The sequence below is a fragment of the Eschrichtius robustus genome, chromosome X (genome assembly GCF_028021215.1).
Source record: "Eschrichtius robustus isolate mEscRob2 chromosome X, mEscRob2.pri, whole genome shotgun sequence".
Classification (NCBI taxonomy): domain Eukaryota; kingdom Metazoa; phylum Chordata; class Mammalia; order Artiodactyla; family Eschrichtiidae; genus Eschrichtius; species Eschrichtius robustus.
The window spans coordinates 11,739,124-11,756,940 of record NC_090845.1 but is presented as its reverse complement, the minus strand read 5'-3'; positions in this window follow the sequence as shown (position 1 = coordinate 11,756,940).

The window sequence follows — 17,817 nt, the reverse complement described above, 5'->3', positions numbered from 1 at the left end:
CAACAAATGGACTTTTAAAAAGTGTGTGTTGGAGAAGGGGTCATGGCGGAGGGAGGGACTGTCAATGAGATGTAATGTATGGCATGAAAGAATGCTCAACATCATTAATCATTAGAGAAATGCAAATCAAAACTACAGTGAGGGATCACCTCACACCGGTCAGAATGGCCATCATCAAAAAATCTACAAACAATAAATGCTAGAGAGGGTGTGGAGAAAAGGGAACCCTCTTGCACTGTTGGTGGGAATGTAAATTGATACAGCCACTATGGAGAACAGTATGGAGGTTCCTTAAAAAACTAAAAATAGAACTACCATATGACCCAGCAATCCCACTACTGAGCATACACCCTGAGAAAACCATAATTCAAAGAGTCATGTATCACAATGTTCACTGCAGCACTATTTACAATAGCAAGGAACGGAAGCAACCTAAGTGTCCATTGAGAGATGAATGGATAAAGAAGATGTGGCACATATATACAATGGAATATTACTCAGCTATAAAAAGAAATGAAATTGAGCTATTTGTAGTGAGGTGGATGGACCTAGAGTCTGTCATACAGAGTAAGTCAGAAAGAGAAAAATACCATATGCTAACACATATATATGGCATCTAAAAAAACAAAAATGGTTCTGAAGAACCTAAGGGCAGTACGGGAATAAGGACGCAGACATAAAGGATGGACTTGAGGACACAGGGAGGGGGAAGGGTAAGCTGGGACAAAGTGAGAGAGTGGCGTTGACATATATACTCTACCAAATGTAAGATAGATAGCTAGTGGGAAGCAGCCGCATAGCACAGGGAGATCAACTCGGTGCCTTGTGACCACCTAGAGGGGTGGGATAGGGAGGGTGGCAGGGAGATGCGAGAGGGAGGGGATATGGGGATATATGTATGCGTATGGCTGATCCACTTTGTTGTACAGCAGAAACTAACACGCCATTGTGAAGCAATTATACTCCAATAAAGATGTTTAAAAAATTAATTAAAAGATGTAATGTGTGGACTTTGTATGGATCCTAACTTGAACAAATTAATTATTAAAATTTGGGAGGAAATTTGAATATGGACTGAGTATTAGAGGATATTAAAGAATTATGAATTTTGTTAGGTGTAATCATTGTTTTGTGGTTATATATTTTTTTAATTTTTTTAAAGTTCTGAGCTGTTGAAGACCCAACTGTTTACAGTTGAACTCATATGATGTTCTTTACAGGTGAACTCATATGATGTCTGGGGTTTCCTTCAAAGTTTGTATTCCAGTGGCAGAGCATGGGAGAGGTGAAACAAGAGTTGAAACAAGGTGGGCAAAATGCTGAGAACTGCTGAAGCTGGGTGATGGATACATGGAGATTCATTATGCTCTTTTCTCTAGCTTTGTTTATGTTTGAAAATTCCATAGTACATTTTTAGAAAATGAAATGGAATTTGAAAGAAAGAGATTAATAGTATTGTCACAGAAAGGTCTGCAAACTAAGAACAGACAAGTAGACTTTGGCCTGACAATCTAGAAACCATTGTAACATAAAAGACCTTAATTAATAAATAAAGATAAATAAATAATAAAGACCTTAATCCAGCAATTTCAGTGGATAGGTGGGGAAGAAAACCAAAGTTTACATCAAAAGCTAAGATACTGGGGAAAAAAAAAGGATTGCACCATGTCAAAGGGACATGGGAGCCAGTCTGAAAGATCTCCCACTGGCCAAACTGGAGCGATTCAAGCAACAAAATATATAACATAGAATTGGATTATAACCCAAGTTATAAAAGAAATACAAGTCCATACTGATAGGTGATTAAATAATAAATGGCAAGAAGAGACAAATCTTCCAGAATTCTAAATAATGGCTGTGGATACTGCCCCCTCGAGGGGGGCTGACCTTACTCTCCCTCCCCATTGAGTAGGGGCTAAACTAGTAACTTACTTCCAAAGAACAGAGTACAGAAAAGGGAAAATAACAACCTTCAGTGGAGAAACTTTGCCGACACCACATTATCCAAGTGTTCGAGGTCAACATCACCAGTGATTAAGTTCTACAGGTACCTTGTCCTACCACCTGATGTGATCTGACATGATGAGAAGGGCACTTCACCCCCATGGTAGCCTCAAAACCCATAACTGCAGTCTCATCATGAGAAAACATCAGATAAAACCAAACTGAGGGACATTCTACAAAATACCTGACCAGTACTCTTAAAAACCCTCCAGGTCATGAAAAGCAAAGAAAGACAGAAACTGTCAGAGGAGACTAAAGAGACATGATGACAAATTGCAGTGTGGGAGTCTGGTTGGATCTTGGAGCAGAAAAAGGGTATTAGAGGAGAAACTGGTGAAATCCAGATAAGGTATGTAGTTGTACTGAATAGCGATGTGCCAGTGTTAATTTCTTACCTTTGACGAATGTCCCATAGTCAGGTAAAAAGGTTAACAATGGGGGAAACTGGGTGAAGGGTCACGGGAACCATATTATCTTTACAACTTTTCTATAAATCTAAAATAATTCCAAAATGAAAAGGGGCTTAAAATAAAAACAGAAATTTAATACAGGTTTTTGCTGATGGTCTTTATAGCAGTTACTCTTCTTCCACCTTTCAAAGTGGGGAAATACATTTTTATTTTTCTAAAGAAAGGAATTTACAAAGCCTTTTTTCTTCTGAATGCTGTAGACTCTGACATCTAGGACACCAGAATGACGAGACCGAAGGCAAAGTGAAGGAAGGATCCGACCTTTACTAGGTACCTGATGTGTGTAGTGCTGGGCAATTTATACACATTACCTGCGTTGTTTCTCCTAACAGCCTGATAAAGCGGGATCCCCAATTTTCTTAAGAGCAGATTGATTCAAAGTAAGAAGTAGTAACATGTCTAATGGCTGGGAGGTTGGATGGAAATTCGGGGGGGACTGCAGATGGGAGTAGGCTTTCCTTTCCAGGTGAGGAAGATATTTTGGAACTTGGAAGAGGTGGTGTTTACACAACACTGCGAATGTACTAAATGCCACTGAATTGTTCACTTGAAAATGGTTACTTTTATGTTATGTGAATTTCAGCTCCGTGAAAAAAGATGTAATATTTTAAAAAGGTCGAGAAGCTGTGGTCTGAGGATGGGAGAAACACGTGGAGAGTGACGTGCAGAAATCACGTGGTGTGTAATAGTTTAATTTTCATTTTTTTGGCCAAAGAACAGTCCCACAAATAAGTATTAGTATATGACAGAACACCACTACTCCATAGAACACAGTTTGAGAAACACCTTTTCATTGAATGAGGCCTCATTTTAACAAAGAGAACAATGTAAGGGTCTTATTTGGCTGCAAGTGCCATAGAAGCCACCCATGTGGCTTCAGGAAATAGAAGAGGACCCAAGACCAGTTTGAAGAGAAGCTGTACTGGGGCTCATTCTATTCCTAGAACGGATATGTCAGACAATACGGAGATGGCACGGACACACACTCCAGGTAGAGCGACCAGCGACAGGCAGAAATTTTGGTTGTGTATGGGAAACAGAGTGGAGATCCATCTGCCAGACTGCTAAGGTTCTCAGACCTGGGGGCATATTAGGGTCACTTGGATCCACTCCAGCCGATTCCATCAGCATTGCCGGCGATGGGGGCCGAGGCACCGCTATTTTATTGAAAGCTCTCTAGGTGATCCTGATGTGCAGCCGGGGTTGAGCCCACTAGTCTGGGTCAGCTGTTCTCAAAATACGATGTAAGAACCTAGTGAGGTTCGATTTGCGGTGTGATGTTATCCACTACGTCTCCAAGTTTAGCATGTGTAAGAGTCACCTGGGGAGCTCGTTACAACACAGATTCCTGGGCCCTACTGTCAGATTCTGATTTAGCGGTCTGGGGTGAGGCCCATGAACTTGCACGGGTATCAAGCTCCCAGGTGACGCTGCCGGCCCGTGGACTCCACATCGCGCAGCACTGATGTAATAAGCACTGTGATACAACAACAAAGGAAGTTTGCCAGCGGTTTGCTTTCTTCAGGTATATATAACGAAAATAGATTAAAGTGAATGGGAGACAGTGTGGTGGTTTAAGGGTCACCGTGCCAGGATTTGCAAATATCCCACAGCTTTTCATCCTCCCTAGTAGGTACATCATGATGGCGAGGACGTGAAGCCCTGGGCAAGAGTGATGGGTTCATGAAGGTGAGTAATGACCCAGAAGTGGGGGAAAGGGCCAGTTTATGAAGGGTCTTCCACGCTAGACTATGGGCTCTGTAAGCAACCGTAAGGTCTTTACAAAGGCCTGGACTGAACAAAGCCATTTCTCAAGAAGAAGATGTTTGCAGTACCTGTTTGAAGGCCATTACAGTAATGAGAATTAATGGGGCGTGACTAGAGAAGTGGCAGTGGAACTGGAGAGAGAAGATGGGTGTGAGAGACGGGGCAGAAATGGCAACTCCATCCCTCCAAGTGCTCAAGTGACTCTTCTCTTTCACTCCTCCAACCAATCCATCAGAAATCCTCTCACCTGGGTTCATTCAGCGGCTTCCTACCCACCTTTGCCCTCCTACAATTTGCTCTTAACACAGCTCCTGCGGAGATGCCTTTAAAACATACGCCAGATCACATCACTTCCTGGCCCCCATCTACTTCACAGTGACAGCGCAGGTCCTCACAGTGTGCTCTGAGGCACGGCGAGATCTGGTCCCCTATTATCTTTCTGACATCCGTTCAGTATACTTGCCCATGCTCTCATTTTGCTCCAACCCCGCCGATGATCTAACTCTCTCTAGGACCTTGCTTCTCAAAGTGAGGTCCGTGGACCAGCAGCACCGGCATCATCTGGGAGCTCATTAGACATGCGGTGTCTCGGGTCCCATCCAGACCTACTGAATCAAAACCCGCATTTTAACAAGACCCCCAGGGTATTCCTCTACACAGCTCTGTGCACACTGCTGTCCGCAGGATTTTCCGTTTGTCGTTCCTCTACCCAGACGGCTTCGCCTCTGAGTATCCACAAAACTCATTCCCTCCCTCCTTTATTCATATGACACCTTTTCCGTGTCCTATTTAAAGTTGCAAAACCCACTCCACCAGGAGGGCACTCCTTAAGCCCTCTGTTGCCTTTCTTTCCCTGACGTCACTTATCACCACCTGAAAAATTGTGGCCTCTGGGGAGTGAAATCAGGTGTGGAATGGTGGGGGCTAGGTCTGTGACTTTTTTGAGCCTGTCTTGCAGGATTATTTGACTTTTAAACTCCGCGTGTATACACTTTTCATTTGTTTGTTGAGATTAAAAACTGCAGAGTCTGGTTCCATGTGTAAGGAGGCTGGGAGTCCCCACTCCATCTCAACAACAAGTAAAAGCTGAGCAGCCTGAAAAATCAACAGTGCTTCTTGGATCTGTAAGAGAGGGGAGGAAGCAGAGCAAACCGCTGCCCCCAGGATTGGAGAGACGAGCGAATACGAGGAGTCACGGCTACCACAGCAGAGACTCAGGGGCCGAAACCTCGTGGGAACCAGTGCCGGGGTAGGAAAACACCAACTGCAGCTGACAAATTGCTGGAGGCTCCGTGTGGCCAAGTCTGAGGGTTAAAAACTCCAGGGGGTCCAGTCATAAGTGGGTCCGCACACTACATGATGGTATTTCTCTCCAGGAGCTTGACCAGATTCCCACGGTAAATACTGGAGAAGGATCCCCTCGGGTTTCCAGCCGGGGAAGAGGAAGAGGAACCGTTGTGAAATAAGCCAGAGTACTTTGTTTTTCTTTGCAAGGCCTGCCCTCAGGGCAACGAGTTAACCAGAGCCTAACCTGCTGGGGTGTTATCAGAGCCTAACTGAGCTGGGGATGGGAAATAACCAACTCCAGCCATCCTGTGCGCCTAAGGGAGGAGAAAAAACTGAGAAGCATTTGTGAAGTTCACAGTCCAGAGACATAGGCTCATTGAAAGACTGAGACCTAATCACAGGGCCATAGAATGCTTCCCCTCCCCCAACTCCTCACCACATTACTAAAGGCCCACTTACAGCATTTCCTTTTCCCCGGTACATCATGTCCAACTATCAAAGAATTAACGAGGCATATACCAGAAGGCAAAAAACATAGTTTGAAGAGACAAAGCAGCCATCAGAACCAGACATAGCAGGAATATTGGAATTATCAGCCCAGGAATTTAAAACAACTCTGATTAATATGCTAAGGACTCCAATGCATAAAACAGCATGTAAGAACAGATGGGCAGTGGAAGCAGAGAGATGGCAATACTAAAAAGAACCAAAAAGAAATGCTACAGATCAAAGAACACTGTAACAGAAATGAAGAATGCCTTTGATGGGCTTGTTAGTAGACTGGACACAGCTGAGGAAAAACAGCTCTGATCAGTAGAATCCTCAAACACCAAAAAGCAAAGAGAAGAAAGACTGAAAAAAATGACAACATAATATACAAGGGCTGTGGGACAACTAAAAAAGGTGTAATACACACGTAATTGGGAATACCAGGAGGAGGAGAAAAAGGAACAGAAGAAATATTTGAAACGATAATGACTGAGAATTTCTGCAAGTCGATATCAGACATCAAGCCACAGATCCAGTCAGCTCAGAGAACACCAAGCAAGATAAATACCCCCCAAAACCGACAACTTGGCATATCACCTTCAAATTACAGAAAATCAAAAATAAAGAAAAAATCCTCAAAGAAGCTAGACCAAAAAAACAGCTTTCCTATAGAGAAACAAAGATAAGAATTATGTCCAAATTCTCTGCAGAAACCATGCAAGCAAGAAGAGTGAAGTGAAATATTTAAAGGATTGAGAGAACAAAACTCACCAACTTAGACTTCTGTACCCAGAGAAATAAAGAATTTCTCAAACAAAAATTGAACAAATTTGTTGCCAAGGTACCTGCCTTGCAAGAAATGTTAGAAGTTTTTTAAGAGAGAAGGAAAATAATACAGGTCAGAAACTTGGATCTACATGAAGAAAGGAAGAGCATCAAAGAAGGGACAAATGAAGGTAAAACAAAACGTTTCTTTATTTTTTTTCATTTCATAGTTGGGTTATTTTGATGCAATTTCCTTGTTTAAGGTGGTATGGCTATGTTAAGTGGTTCATTTCCATCCTGAAGAAAATACTAACAGCCTCTATCTTATGTAATTTTGTCAAATTCAAACATGACTCTTTGGCCAGTTTTTAAAAACTATTTTTTTTACATATCTTGATAAGATTTTTTTTTTCTGGAACTGTTTTTTTTTAATGTTCATGGATCATTTTTTCAGCCTTCAAGTAGTTTGGAAACATTTGCCGATTTGCTCATTCCTCTGGCTAGAGCCTGTCAGAGCATTCATCCCACCTGTACTCAAAATCTCTGTTCTCCCAGCTGGTGGTAGGACAGCTTGATGGAGGTGATCAGGGAGAAATGAGGAGTGAGCAAGCTTTATAAACTGCTTCTAATTCTCTTAATCAGTAGGCTCTGATCCACCCCAGCTTCTGCAAAATCAGACCTGAAAATACTTGGCCAAAAAGCAGGATTCTAACTAGTACCAAAATAAATTTTAAATAAAATAGAATCTCTATAGGAAAGAGAATTAGATTATGCTTCCCATTCCCACTCTTGCTTTAAGATATCTGTATATTTAAGTCCAAGGGAGACTTAGAAAGCTGTTCTGCCCCAAGTAAAAATTCGGAATGTCTGAGTACATTTATTTTGCAAAGTTACAGGGAAGTTTCTTTGGGAAATGCTGCAGCACGTCCCCCCCAAAATGGTTGGTGATTAGCGATACAGTTGGTGTGCAAACAAGTGACATGTAAGACATGTAGGTCAAAGAGGATGAGGCCTAATCATGGGCTAAAAAAACAATTCTGAAATGTGATCATTTGAAAACTTGAGCTGATTATAAAGCATCATCATTTAACAGCAGGTCTTGTTAAGCTATCCAGCTACCTCTTTTGCAAGCTGAATTCCAACATGGATCTTACTTAGAATTTTCTTTTTACTTTTTATTTTACTTAAAATTTCTAGAAATGTTTAATTGCGATGTAGTTGATATATAACATTATATTCGTTTTTGGCGTACAACGTAATAATTTGATGTATGTATACATTGCGAAGTGATGACCACAATAAGTAGTTAACATCCATCACCACGCATAGTTACATTTTTTTTCCTTATGATGAAAACTTAAGATTTATTCTCTTAGCATATTTCAAATATACATATAATATTATTAATATTACAATTAATAAATGGTTAGCTACAGTCACCATGCTGTACATTACATCCCCAGGACTTATGTATCTTATAACTGGAAGTTTGTTCCTTTTGACCCCCTTCACCCACTTTGCCCAACCCCCATTCCCTGCCTCTGGCAAACACCAGTCATTTCTCCATATCTATTAGTTCATGGGTTTTTTAGATTCCCCATATAAATGAGATCATACGGTATTTGTCTTTCTCTGTCTGACTTATTTCACTTAGCATAATGCCCTCTAGGTCCATCCATGTTGTCGAAAATGGCAGGATTTCCTTCTTTTTATAGCTGAATACTATTCCATTGTATATTTATACATTTTCTTATCCATTCATCTGTCATCACGTAGGTTGTTTCCATGTTACAGGTATCATGAATGATGCTGCAGTGAACATTAGTGTGCAGATATCTCTTCGAGATAATGATTTCATCTCCTTTGGATATATCCCCCAAAGTGGGATCCCTAGATTATATGGTAGTTCTGTCTTTAATTTGAGGGGGGAACCACCATACTGTTCTCCATAGTGGCTGCACCAATTTACATTCCCACCAACAGTGCACAAAGGTTCCTTTTCTCTGCATCCTCGCCAACAGTTGTTATTTCTTGTCTTTTTGATAACAGCCATTCTAAAAGATGTGAGGTGATATCTCATTGTGGTTTTGATTTGCATTTCCCTGATGATTAGTGATGTGGAACACCTTTTCATGTGCCTGTTGGCCATTTGTATGTCTTCTTTGGAAAAATGTCTATTCAGATCCTCTGCCCATTTTTAAGTCAGATTGTTTGTTTTCTGAGTTGTATGAGTTCTTTATATATTTTGGATATTAACCCCTTTTCAGGTATGTGATTTGCAAATATTTTCTCCTATTCAGTAGGTTGCTTTTTCATTCTGTTGATAGCTTCCTTTGCTATACAGAAGCTTTAGAGTTTGATGTAGTCCCACTTGTTGATTTTTACTTTTGTTGCCTTTTGGTGTCAAATCCAACAAATTATTGCCAAGACCTATGTCAGGAAGCTTACACCCTATGTTTTCTTCTACAAGGTTTATAGTTTCAGGTCTTACATCCAAGTCTTTAATACATTTTCAGTTGATTTTTGTGTATGGTGTAAGATTATTTTACCTTTTACTTTTATTTTTTACTTTTACTTTTTATTTTTCTTATTCTTAATTGATCTAAGAGATAACAGTTCAAAATAAGAGCAACAATGTATTCAATTACATATGTCTGTGTGTGTGTGTATATATATATATATATATATATCGTGTGTGTGTGTGTGTATATATGCTTATGTATGCTCATGTATGAGTGAAATGAATGACAGCAATGATACTAAGGATGAGAGGGAGGAATTAGGATTATTTTGTTATTGTAAGGTACTCACACTACGTGTAAAGTGGTATAGTGTTATTTTTAAGTGGATTTGGAGTAGTTGTAAAATACTGTAAACTCTAGGGCAACCACTGAATAAAGTAAAAAACAAAAAAAGTGGTATAGCTGATATGAGAAAGTAGAGAAATTGGAATCCTAGAAAATGCTTCATTAAAATCACAAAAGTCAGAAAATAGGTGGAAGGTAAACATTAGAACAAAGAACTCTAAGAAAGAGAGGCACAAATTACTAATATCAGTAATGAAAGAAGGCACATCACTCCAGATCCTATGGAAATTAAAAGGATAATAAAGGAATACTATGAACAGCTCTCTGCCCACAAATATGATAACCTAGATAAAATGGACCAATTCCTTGAAAGACACAATCTTCCAAAACTCTTAGAAGAAGAAATAGGTGATCTGAATAGGCCTGTCTATTTAAAAATTGAATCAATAATTAATAACCTTCCAGGGGCTTCCCTGGTGGCGCAGCGGTTGAGAATCTGCCTGCCAATGCAGGGGACACGGGTTCGAGCCCTGGTCTGGGAGGATCCCACATGCTGCGGAGCGGCTAGGCCCGTGAGCCACAACTACTGAGCCTGCGCGTCTGGAGCCTGTGCTCCGCAACAAGAGAGGCCGCGATGATGAGAGGCCCGCGCACCACGACGAAGAGTGGCCCCCACTTGCCGCAACTAGAGAAAGCCCTCGCACAGAAACGAAGACCCAACACAGCCATAAATAAATAAATAAATAAAAATTTTTAAAAAATAATAATAATTAATAACCTTCCAAAACAGAAAGCACCAGGCCCAGATGGGCTCACTGATGAACACTATCAAACATTTAAGGAAGAAATTATACCAAGTCTTTACAATCTCTTTCAGAGGATAGAAGCACAGGGAATACTCCCTAACTCATCCTGTGAGGCCAGGATTATCCTAAGGCCTGAACCAGACAAAGACACTACAAGAAAAAAGAACTACAGAGCATTATCTCTCATGAATGTAGACGCAGAAATCCTCAACAGAGAAGATATACAGATGGCAAATAAGCATATGAAAAGATGTTCCACATCATATGTCATCAGATAAATATACACATCAGAGAAATGCAGATTAAAACAGTAATGAGATACCACTTCACATCTGTTAGAGAATGGCCACAGCCTAGGCCACTGACAACACCACCTGCTGATGAGGATGCGGAGCAAAAGGAACTCTCATTCATTGCTGCTGGGAATGCAAAATCGTACAGCTACTTTGAAACACAGTTTGGTGGTTTCTTACAAGACTAAATGTACTCTTACCATACAGTCAGTCCAGCAATGTATTGGTATTTACCCAAAGGAGTTGAAGTTATGTCCACACAAAAACCTGCACATGGATGTTTGTAGCAGCTTTATTCATAATTGCCAAAAGTTGGAAGCAACCAAGATGTCCTTCAGTAGGCGAAAGGTTAAATAAACTGTGCTACATCCAGACAACACAGTATTATTTAGCACTAAAAAGAGATGATCCATCGATCCAGGAAAAGACATGGGGGAACTTTAAATGCACATTACTAAGCGAAAGAAGCCAATCCGAAAAGGCATATACTGTGCGATTCCAACTATACGACATTCTGGAAAAGGCAAACTTTTGGACACAGTTAAAAGATCAGTGTTTGCTGGTGGGAGTGGTGGGGGCAATGACTAGATACAACACAGAGAATTTTTAGCGCAGTGAAAATACTCTGTGATATTACAGTGATGGATAGATGTCATTATACATTTGTCCAAACCCATAGAATGTCCAACACCAAGAGTGAACCCTACGGAAAGCTGTGGACTTCGGGTGATAGCATGTGTCAGTGTAGGTTTATCCTTGGTAACAAAAGTACCAGTCTAGTGAGAGATGTTGATGATGGGGAGGCTGTGCATATGTGGAGGCACGGGCTGTAAGGGAGATCTCTGTACCTTCCTCTCAATTTTATTGTAAACCTAAAACTGCTCGAAAAAAATTTAAAAAGCTAAGTCTTTTGAAAACCTGCCAGAGAATGGATACCTCTAAGGACCTCTGGTTCCAGCAGAAGCTGGAAAAGGGACAGTTCCACCACTATGGCACTGCTCTGGCTATCATGAGCTCAGGCATTGAGTGCCGTGACAACAAGGAAGCAGCAACAGCCTGGAGGCTCAGTGAATGTCAGTCTTCACGCTTATAAAACTGTGAGAAAAAGAGCGTAGCCAAATGTGGGATGTCCATACCCATCGAACTGCAGAAATGGAAGAAAGGAATGCACACAGTTGGTTGGACACGTGAAGGAGTGTGTGTCTCATCAGTGCCGTGCACAGATATTCCCAGTCCTCCTTCCACCCAGCGTAGGACTGGAAGGTAGCCAGGCCACGTGATTGCTTTGGCCAATGAAACGCAAGCAGAAGCTTTTCAGAGCCTGTGCACAATGATTCCTTCTTCCTGGGCCCCAGCATCGCTAGTGCTTGGATGCCGTGGGGCCCTGGACGGTGATGAGCCCCATCAGTCTGCGTGAGTGAGGATGTGGAGTTCAGCCTGCAGCCGCCCACGTGGTAGTGCAGTCCCGCAAGGGGCATGGAGAGTGAGCAGGAAATAAACCTTTGCTGTTTACAGCCGTGACCTTTCAGAGTCATTCGCACAGCCCAACCTAACTTCTCCTGACTGGTGCAGGAAGGGACGGCTGAAGAGGGAGATGCAGCTTTCGAAAGGCTCAGTAGGATGAGGCTTAGTAAACGGTCACAGCAGTGCCATCTCCTCTACCTGGAAATCATAACTCAGATTTATAGGATGCACACTCTTGCTGAAGGGCTGCAAGTAGCCCACAGATACGCTTTGTTTGGCCAGGTTAGTATAATATTAGTTTAAAGGTTTAAATCTGGGAGGTGGCATGTGAGTGTGATTTATTTCCTTCTTAACTATAGTCCCCACTGCTCCCTATTAACTTACAGCAGCCTTGCTTGACTCGTGTACTTGCCTACGTAGCCCCTGAAGGCCTTTGGGTTTGCAACCCCTGGCGGTCCATGCATCAAACCCATTGAGAGAGACTAGGATAGGCTTGACCATGTTCACCTAATAGACATGAAAACAGAGGCTCTGAGAGGTCCAGAGGCTTCAACAATGACCCAGCAAGTCAATGGCAGAGCTCAAGCCTGAACCCGGGACTCCCGATGCCTCCGTGCAGGGCAGGCTGCGGATGCCCGACCCCGGAGACTCCTGCTGCTGCTGCAGTCATCCCAGGAGGTTAATCCATTGATTGCATCCTCTACTGTCTCATCAGCCCACACACTGCCTGAGTTTATCACCAAGCAAATTCCCATTTGTTTTTAATGAGAAAATCACGCCATCCTGAAATGCCTTGAACCAAGCTCTGCAGTCTCAACAAACAGCTTGCCTTCTAAATCCATAAGCTAAACACAAATCTCTTTGCATTCTTTCAGCCAAGCCATTGCAGCTCTTTTTCTCTTTAAGTCCGAACTTTTTCGTGATGAAGACAGCCAAGTGGAGGAAATTAAGGAAATGACTACAAGGAAATATCTCCAGGATATATTGTACTATTAAGTGCAAAAAGCAAAGTGCAGAAGAGTATGTATGGAATGGTTCCATCTGTATAAATGGAAAAAAAAAAAAAGAAACATGTTTTTACTTATATTTCTATTTATAGATGCAAAAATGTCCTTAAGGATATGCGTGAACTATTACGGTAGTATCTGGAGAGCAGACTGGGGTCAGGAGTGGGAGAGGCAGGCAGTGTCCATGCCCCAAGCACTCAGGCCTTGGCAACCCTAACCACTGCCCTGCATGACCCGGCCGGAAGGCTCCCTCTGGCTACAGAGCCTTCTGAGTCCACGCTCTGGACAGGTGGAAGTGCCCAGGAATGAACACCCCTCAATCAATCCTCAGTCAATGACTGATGGGATTTGGTGGAGAAATACACCGCCTCCTTTACCTCTCTGGCGGGGTGATTCTGAGATAATCGGTGTGTGCTCTACACTGGCTCCCAGAGTGCGGACATGCCTTCCTTTCCTGTCTCACCTTCCCACTCCCTCATCCTTCCAAATCCATGCCAAACCCTGTGTCGGGGCTGGTTTCTGAAGGAACAACGCCATCTAATAGAACTGTCTTCGATGATGGAAATGTTCAGTGTCGGCACTGCCCAGTCCAGCGGCCACGAGCCAAGTGTGGCGTCTAACTTTAAATTGCTTAAAACTGAAAATGCAGTTCCTCAGTCACATGGGCCACATCTCAGGTGCTCCGCGGCAACGTGGACAGCACAGAGTGGGACACTTCCAGCATCACACGAGGTTCTATTGGACAGTACTGGTTGGCAGTCATCATTGGAGGAAATGAGTGTAGATCTGTACCATATGCATCGAGAAGCAAACAGATGTTTTTAAAGGGGGAAAAGATACGATCTCACCTCTGTGAGGCCCTCTGACATCTACGTGTGGGGTCTTTTGGTGAAGCCTGATTCTGACCCAAGCATTCTCCTGTCTACTGCCTAAACCTAAACCCTTTCCATTCTCAGCTAAGGGGAAGGCTGCTGCCAGCCCGTATGGCAGCTTTATGCACATAAGACCAAAGCGCCCCTCCCTCCCGGCGGATGCGGGCCCACGCCAGCGCCACCAAACAGGGCAGTGAACAGGGCAATGACGAGGTTCTTCGTCGTTCTTCTTTCTGCATTTCAAGCCTTCCCTTGGTAACGAGAACAGGCAGAATGGCAGGGCTTGCATGTACAAATTGGCAGGAGGAAATACCAAGAACAACAATTTTTAAAAAACAACACTAATAATACTACAAGTAAAAAATATGATCTTGGGACTTCCCTGGCGGTCCAGTGGTCAGGAACCTGCGCTTCCACTGCCAGGTGCCTGGGTTCGATCCCTGGTCGGGGAACTAAGATCCCACAAGATACGTGGCACGGCCAAAAAAATTGTTTTTAATAAAATTTAAAAAGTATGTATGATCTTATCATATTACTCTTTTCAAATAGCTCAGATATTCTACTAAAGGAATTAATGGTTGTCTCACCTTTTTTCATGTATGCTTTGACAATGGCCTGATTATGTGATTGTGCCCATTTAGTGACAAATGTAGCTCTCTCTAGTCTGTTTAACTGTAGCAATACTACTTATGAGGATGATGAAATTCAGGGCCACATACAGTATCTGACTATTATGTAATCCATCCGTATGCAATGTCCAGAATAGGCAAATGCATACAGACGAAAAGTAGATTGGTGTTTGCCAGGGCTAAGGAGATTGAGGGGGAAAGGGAATGTTAATGAGTATGGGGTTTCTTTGGGGGGGGGGCTGATGATGAAAATGTTCAAAAATTGATTGTGGCGATGGTTGCACAGCTCTAAATATACTAAAAGCCATTAAATGGTACATTTTAGATCGCTGAGTCATATGGTATGTGAGTTATATCTGTATAAAGCTGTTATAAAAATGCTAAAAAAAAAAATATAAAGAAGGTCTTATCTACAGTGAGAAGGAAATTTTACACTAAATCTCTATAACTCCAGTCTTTGAACATCTCAACATTTTGCTAAGTTTCTACCGAATATAGTCAATAGCTTCCCTATCCTCTGTGTTACGAGCTTTGTTCTTAGTAAATAAGCTTTACCTCTCAAGCTGCTCTTAACTCGGAGTGTAACAGTTGGCACAAATTCAAGGGATTCTATAACCCAGTTCTACCACCTTTCTGTTGGGCATCATAGCACTGGAGATGGTCCCTCCCATCTTGAACACTTTTCAACTCTAACACTTTCTTTCCATGCCCTTCATGTGTGAAACGAGCGTGACTTATTAATCCTGTAGCGACTCCGATAATATTCTAGTTACCTTGGCTTAAGCTAGTACACCTCATCTTTCTGATCTAGATATTCCCTTTCAGGAAAATCAGAAACTTCGGGGGACCTAAAATGTCATCTCACTTGACTTGTGAATGCACAGGTTAGTGTTCAAATCTGTTGACTTATTTGACAGCTCCCTTTCCTGCCCCTGAGAGGTCTGTATTGCTTGAGTGCTTACTGACAGTCACGTGCTAGGGGTACGAAACCAAGCTTCTGCCCTCAAGGAGCTGCAGGCTATCCTGGGGACCCAGATAAGTATGACGAAAAAATATTCTCCCCTGTCACCCTACCCTACCCAGTCGTTCATTAACTCAGGGAAGGGATGGGGACCAGAAATAGAGAAACTGAGTCATCTATGGGCTTTTGAGTTCCAAAAGCCTCACACTCAGAAGGGATAAATGGAACTCGTGTGTGCAAATACCATCGATGGTGGAGAATATGAGACAAATTAAAGCAGTGCTTTGTCACCCTCCCTCAGCCCCTCTGCCCCACTAGATAATTCCCAGGAGGGAGGGAATTGGCTGAGGGGCAGTTATATGTGCAGAGATACATTTTGGGTTTTACACCCCCTGCCCCAGAAGAGCCTGGAGCAAAGAGAGGACAGACAGGAGCTGTGGCAGACACCATTGTAACGAGGTGCTGAGCCCCCGGGAATGCATCATGCTTGTTCTAAACCAGCTAAGGTAATCCTGCTCCTTGCCAGTCGGTGGTTTTGGGGGTGCCCTGTGTCCCAGTTCTGCCCAGTGAGTTGTTAAGGAGCAGGGTTCCAGAAAGGTTTTTCCTCCTCGAGAGAAAGCAGAGGACCACTGCTTCCTGCTTTGGATGCAGTCATGGGCGAATGTGATACTTAGCGCCGCAGCAAGTATTTTATAACGAAGAGAGGGAAGCCAAGAGAATGGCAGAGAATTAGCCTGTCTACTTCCAACCTTCTTGTCATGTGAGATGATTCAGTCCATACTTTCTGCCTCTCGACATGCCGCCAAAAGCCTTCTAACTAATACGAATCCCACACAGGGATCCTAGAGGAGGCGGGAACAAGACCCCAGAAAAATATGGCCCCATGGTCTCTGGCAGAGGGGTCTCAGGAAGCCAGTCATAGGCACCACAGGCTGTTCCCCATGTGTTTGAGGGTGGCAGAAGTGGACAGTGTCTCAGGGAGCTCCACAGAAGTTCCCACGGACAGTCGCTTTTAAAAAAAACTATTAAAAAATCACCACATTGCACAAATTTGCTTACATTTCAGCAGAGCCCAGTGAACACTTCGTTGTAGGTTGGCACTGGTTCTAAGGACCAGCATTTGGGAACAACACATGGAGGACACATCCCACTGATCAATTTCTGGCTCACTGTGGCAGAGACTGTCAGTTGTACCCCAATATGCAACCTTCTTTCTTCCATAGCAATAGAAACACTGATTTTTAGCTGGATGCATGGAAAGACTACATTTCCCAGCATCCCTTGCAGTTAGGTGTGGCCATGTGACTGTGTCCTGGCTAATGAGGTTCCATGGTTGCTGCCAGGTACCTCCTTTAAAAGACAGCTGGCACATGCCATTGTGCAGCTTTCTTCTTCATCCCTTCACTCTTCTACTGCCCAGAATTCCAGTGTGGTGGCTGGTGTCCTGACCTTCACGTTAGACCGTAGGTGGAAGGTCACAACACCCTGGGGGTTGGGGAGCAGTGAGATGAAAGGAGTCTGGATCCTTGAGGACGCTGAGAAGCGCAACAGCCACATCAGCTCTGGACCACCCTGTCTTGACTTTTACGTGAGAGAAGTAAATTTCTATCTCCTTGACCTCTTATGATTTAGAGTCTTTGCTACCTACAGCTACACCTAATCCTTTCTGATACATGCACCCTGCAGCCATACTGTGAGAAAGCCCTATGTCAGGACAGTCAGGATCTGGGCTGTTCAAGATGGAGAGCAGCCATGGTAACTTCCTCCCATCATCAGCGCACATCCTCTGCTCCCCTTAATCACGTTTATAATAACTTACTTTGTCTGACTTTTCTATTTCCCTACGCATAGTTACTTTCCTTTCTGTTTTCTGTTAGAACCATTTCGTGAGATGCTTCAGGCTGGTTTTTTTTTTTTTTTAAGTACAGTAGAAATAGAAGTAGTTACCAAATAGAAGCAACACAAGTAGCAGAGAATCTCATTGTAACCATGCATGCAGTGAAAAGCAAAGGCGTATAAAAATCAAGTTTCTAAAAAGAAACCATAAAAGGCATTACTGTTCTCTCATCTGTGATTCCTTCTGCTTTCCCTGGGGTAAATGGCACTCCCTGTGCAAGTCTCTCTTGATGGTGGACATGCACATCTGTTATTTCTGTTTTAGAATATGATATGTCTCTTTGGGTCACAAAAGGCGAT